The sequence below is a fragment of the Numida meleagris genome, chromosome 4 (assembly GCF_002078875.1).
Source record: "Numida meleagris isolate 19003 breed g44 Domestic line chromosome 4, NumMel1.0, whole genome shotgun sequence".
Lineage (NCBI taxonomy): Eukaryota > Metazoa > Chordata > Aves > Galliformes > Numididae > Numida > Numida meleagris.
Genome location: NC_034412.1, coordinates 29,740,096 through 29,746,095, shown reverse-complemented (window position 1 = coordinate 29,746,095; position 6,000 = coordinate 29,740,096). Strand labels below are relative to the sequence as shown.

The 6,000-nt window shown below is 38.6% G+C and overlaps 1 long non-coding RNA gene across 1 annotated transcript in view; it reads right to left on the bottom strand.

The window, feature by feature from the left end:
• LOC110397822 overlaps window positions 1,582–6,000 on the bottom strand; it is a 54,630-nt gene continuing 50,211 nt past the window's right edge. The window contains exon 3 of the long non-coding RNA XR_002437998.1: window positions 1,582–1,776. This is a non-coding gene — a long non-coding RNA (uncharacterized LOC110397822). The remainder of the gene's footprint in view (window positions 1,777–6,000) is intronic.

Genomic DNA, 6,000 nt, shown 5'->3' with positions numbered 1-6,000 from the left:
GAATATTTAGCTCTATGTTTTATGTAAATGTTTGCAAGTGTTCTAACATTTTGCTGCTGTCGTACCACCTCCATATCTTGGATCAGAACCACATACAGCCAGTGACTGTATAGGTAAAGCACATGTAGCTAGAAAGGGAAAAATACAGTTTATTTTGAAAAAATGTTTGGTAGGTATGCAGAAGTAACTCTGGAGTGTATTGGTTTTCTTGGTTGACTGCTTACAGATAAATTCTTAAGGAATATAATAGTCTTCAGAATAAATACTATTTCAGCATTAATTAACCTATGCAACTGCCACTGTTTTTGTAAAGGAGGTAGCTTATTCTAAAGCAAGCAAGAGAATAAATATTAAGTAAATTGTCCTGCAGAAGTATCAGTTATCTTTACTTCATGCGTTGGGTCAGATTCTGTTTTCATTCCCCTGTGACAAATCCAGAGAAGTTTTGTTGATTCAGCTGAGCTGATGTTTAATGATAGCATTTGCCTACGAACAGAAAATAACTCACCCACTCTATGTGAAACGTATATGGAGCTTCCTGCCAGCCAGTCCCAGATAGGATTTACCTCATGCACACTTGCTGTTAACAAGCAAAGTCTCAAAAACGTGAACCAAATACCCTAAGTCTATGGTCTGTGCTGGGGAGGGTGTGAGAAGCAGAGAAAGGATGGGGGTGGAGAGCAAGCCTGAGGCAAAGACTGGGCAGCTCCTCAGAGCTCCTGGGAGCAGCCACTCTTAGAAGTTTTCTGATTGCTAGGATGTTGAGGAGAAAGGGAAGAGAAAAGCTACATTCAACCTGGCATGGGCTGTTCTATAGAAGGACAGTAATCCTTCAAGTTCTGAAAACATTCTCTGGGGAAAGAACGTTAAGAGTAGAAGAGGTGAAAAGAACACTGGTTTCCACAAAGTTCTTAATCAGTGATCTTTGCCAAGGAATTTGGGGGACATCTATTTCTTCTGTAAAAACCAGTTCAAGTTCTCATAGTGTAATGAGACAAAAAGCACAGCAATAACAGCGGGGTGGTAAAGTCCCAAGATGCAATAAGTGAGAATGAGCCCAAGTACAGCGGCCATGAATGCAAAACAAAGGGGGGAAAAAAGCTGCTTACACTTGGAAGTCCTCACATATACAGTAACCCAATCCATCCTCCCATCTGCTGCCAACTCTTAAATGAGGTCTGGGAAGGGGTGGATCCTGGCTCCACCTCTTCCGGTCACTCAGCTGCATTGCGTGCACCTGAGCTCCCCTGGGTTGGCCCTGCCTTCCCACCAGGTGCTTAAGCACTGGTTCAGGCCATGACTTAGCATTTCTGCTACACAGATAAATGTTACATTCTTCTTGCAATGCATATTGAGACAAATACTGTTTTTTTTTCCTTTGGATTTCCTGAAAACCTCATTGCAAAATATATTGAATTTTTATTTTTATTTTTTACCTTTCTTGCCTGTCCAAATAATGGTCTGCCTGAGGAAGTTGCTTTCAAATTTCTTTTAAACAAAGAGAGAAAAAAAAATGGAGAATAAATAATGGTTAAAAAAAAAAAAAAACCTCTACGTGGGAAGTATGATATCCTAGGCTTGTATATTAAATTTTTGGAGACAAATTCTCTTCTGGGTGGAAACAGTGGAAATAGTTCCCCAGAGGAGAGCTGGGGTTTTTTTTCAATTATTTATTGGATGGCAGAAATAATGAGTGTAGATTAAATGGGTTCCTTCAGTCCGAACTGCTTCACCTCAGCCATGCTCAGAGGACATGCAGAATGAGCTCCATCTTGCCTGCAAAAGATTGGGTGAAAATATGTCCCTTGTTGCTTGAAGAATGAAATTAACTTGCATGTGACACCAGCTCGAGAGGAAACATCTACGCTAGACAACATTTACATCACAACGTTACTTCCAGGTCAGCCATTCATTTTCTTCTTTTTCATTAGGGCTGGGGTTAAAGTATTTAACAATTATTGGTGAGGATAGGGCAGTGGTGCACAAGGAAAAAGCTGTGGAGTTGCAAATAGTAATGAGTCTCCAAGGACTTGACTCAGTCGTGTGCTTTCACTGGTGCTTTATTTCAGAATACTCTGCTGAATGCCATTTCTCTTGATTAAACATGTAGAAATATATTTCTTGTCGTACTCATTTTCATATCAAATTTAGAAAGCAAGGGGACCTGATATCAGATTTCATCCAGGAAGGTAGAAGTGTTTCAAGGTTTCTTGCCATTCACTATTCAGACGTTTGCTTTTCTTGCATGTTGAAATTTTGTATGATTGGCACTAATGACAATCAAATCAAAATTTGGGAAAGTGATATGATTGCAGAGATAGTATGGCCAAAATGTGAGCAAGAACAAAGCAGCACAATGAGATCTGATGTTCTTCAAGGTGCCCCACTCCTTTGTTTACCACTGATCTTTAGTACCTCAACAGCTAGTAGCAATACCAACTTCCCTTTCTTGCCAGATGCATTCTGGTGCATTATATTTTCCTTTTGAAAAATGTTGCTCTAAACAAAGGAGATGAAAGATGAAAGCAATTACAGTAGTCTTATCAAGGAATTCCTCCATCTGACTGTAGGCTGATAGTTACTGTGCTGTTCTACATAGTATAAAATGTAATAGGATAGGATGCTTTAAATGTCTGAGTACAATTTCTGTAAATATGGTTGGAAAATGGAATACAAAAAGATACCATAACATAAAAGAGTATCTAAACCAGGATAATGTTGATTTAGATACCAAGTTTATGCTTTTTGTTGAAGATGTAATTTACTCTGACCAACACTGAGGCATTTATTCTCCTTACTTTGGGATTTCTAGGAGAAAAGATGTACAGAAGACTAGTAAACAGATCTGCTGCTTGGAAATGGTAGCTGGACAGATCCATGTACCACTGCAGTACTGTTTACAAAGGAAATACAAAGAGTATCACAATTAAAAGGTTAAAACTTCAGGAAAATTGTCAAGATATTTCTTCAAACTTAAAGCTACAGTTGCTGATAAGACACAACATCTAGCTTTTTTCTCTCCTGACATTTTGTTTATGCTATTTTCTCAGCTGTGAGATCAGGTAGTATGCATAGGAAAGGTATCCTGTTCTGTGGTACCATACGGGCAATCAAATCTCTATGTGTACTTATCAATAAAACAAGAAACACGTTCCTGAAGTTCCTCTATTTACTGATCAAGTAAAACCTTGAAAACAAAGAGAAAAACAAGCCTGCAACAACCAGACAATGTAGTTGTCTGAAATCTCTAATATGCAGGTAAAAAGCAAGACTTGTTTATTTTTACTTTTAGTGAGGATGTTGGACTTAGACATATAAAATCTACTGCACTTGGTGGCTGGACTGAAATACATATTTTAATTATATTTTTGGATGTTCAGAAATATTGGTAAGATTTTTTAAATGCCCACAAGGGGGAAAATGCTACCTTTGGCTCAGTTTGGGGCCGCGTAAAGTGATAGCATAGCAGCTGTAGGAAATATTTAAAGTGCATTTTAGAAATTGGAAATAAATGAAGCCTGCCTTGGTTCCCTTGCATCATTTTGTATCCAGGTCCATCAACACGTTCAGCCTGTGTATATTTATCGCTTCACAGTGCAAGCATGCAGATTTCCCTCCTTTAAGATGAAATGCAGTGACCATATATGCTATTTCGACTGTTCTCAACATCTCCTCATTGCGTTTTCAAGAAAAATCCAAAAAGAAGCTCAGAGAGAGATAAGCTGAGAGAGAAAGCAACTGATCTTCTGTCCCCTGTGAATGAGGAACACAGCAGTATGCTCAGATTTAGCTGCAGCCTTAATGTAACAGTGTGTCCCTCCCTTCTGTGCCTTCTCCCAGCCATTATTTGCCATACACAAAACTGCAGTATTGTCGGGTTGCAAGCATGCTAATCAAGTCACACATTTGGACGATAGCATAAATAGCATAAATGCCTATTATTGCCATAATAACAGTTTCAGCATAGGACCAAGAGAAGGAAGAACAGGGATAGAAGAAAAATAAGGCTGTTATGCAGAGATCATCTCTAGGAAGCTGCTTTTCCTTTTGCAACAACCTAATCAAACCCTCACTGCTTCTTATTGAGGGGGGTTTTCACAGCACCAATTTTAGTTCTGCTCTACATCAACAATTTCATGGATTTATGTTTTTTTTTAATAACTGATATTTATTAGAAAAGCAAAGAGATAGGGGAGCAGGTAGAAATAACAAGAGAAAGACAGATGAGAGGAAGAGGGTAAAAAATAAAGCATTTTTGGGAAAAGATCCATGGATCTTTTAAGAACTTCTCTGGGGTATTGTTTCTATACATACTGTACAGTTTAATAGAGAATTCTCATGCAAAATTTAAGACAAGTCAAAAATCTAATAGAAATATCCTGACTTTTTAGTGGGAATAAGTGTTACATGAAAGTAACTTCTAAGGCAGCCAGCCATCTTAAAATATATACTTATCAAGGTGCTAAGCAGACCAGTGCTAAGCAGATGATTTTTAGTTGATATAATTGAGTGTAAAACTTAGGGCGTTTTTTAAATTTGAACAACTTTTACAGGTTACAAGTATGAAACAAACACATATAACTCTGTGCACTTGCGTAGTCGAGGAAAGATGCAAATCAGTGGTGAACCTCCCTCTGATTTGGCAAAATGGAGATTACCCATTTTTCCCTGCCTTACCTCAAAACACCAGATTTCAAGTATAGACAACACTCAGTTTTACTGCTACCTCCCTCACCATAATTTGAAGATGTAGCCATATGTAAACGTATCTCTGTCTCTTTAGCATAACAACTAGCCCAATGACTTAGTCAAACTTTCCTTCCTGGCTCCATCCAAATAAACAAGGCAAGTTTGCTACGAAGTATTCCTCCTATTCTCTCTTCAGCTAAATGTCTATATGTACATTGTCATTTGACAGTGCCTGAACAAAACCACATACACGACTGCAAGACCAGTTTGCTCAGCCTTCTCATTGGTGATGATATTGTAGCACTAGGAAGCAAATGTTGCCATTCTTTGCTATGCTGTAAGTTCCTGACCTTGCTCATCCTCCCCTGGGCGTTCAGGGAATCAGTGGCACCGAGGGGATAAAATGCTCTCTTTCAGACAAATCAGTTCTTTAATACAGAGAAACATTTGCAAGCCAAGTGTCAGAGTCTTCCTACTCACCTGCAGGACAGGGGTGGCCCTTCAGAGCCAGTCCTCCCAATACACTTCCAGCTAATTCCAGATTCTTCATTTTGGTAATCCTTGCAAGATTTCCCATGACATTGGCATATGTATTGCCCCTGATTGATGGCTCTGCAATCCAGCTCTAGATGGGTGGGTGTAAATGCATACAGAGCTTTAGTATAGTGTTAATAAAAAAAAAATAGATTAAGATCAAAATACCTTCCACGAGATTAACATAAAAAAGTGATCCGTTGAGTTAAATTACACTAAGAGATGAATGGCAAACGCCTGCTTATATCCATAAGTGAGGCTTTCATGAATAATCCAGCATGCTTGTTAATGATAATGAAAGTGCCTGTCTCTTGTATATTAGAATTCTCCCTTAGTCTCTGCAGGCTAAAAGCTTTGCCTGTTGTTGCACATCATGCTAGGATAAAAAGCTGCAAAGGCAAGGCTTGATTTTATGTTGCTAGTCTACTGCAGTCAGAGGTGAGTTTATGTTATTTGCTTTTCCACAAGCCCACAAAAATGGTACTGCAGACCTGTGCCATGATTAAAAAAAAAAAAAAAAGAAAAATGTTTTATATTTTTTAGTTAATGGCTATCTTTTAAATATATGTATCCAAAAATTAAAGCCAGCTAAAAAATCTGTAAAAGCAAGTCTGCTTGGTACCTCTGATGGTGGCAAGGCAGGTTTATTAAAATGGGGAGGCAGAAGGATCAATATGGCCCAGCCCGGCTTTAAATGCAGAATGAAGGTGACAAATGCAGTACCACACTTCTTCTTAAATTTACGTCAGGAGATGTGAGGTCAGATACAGAGCTGGT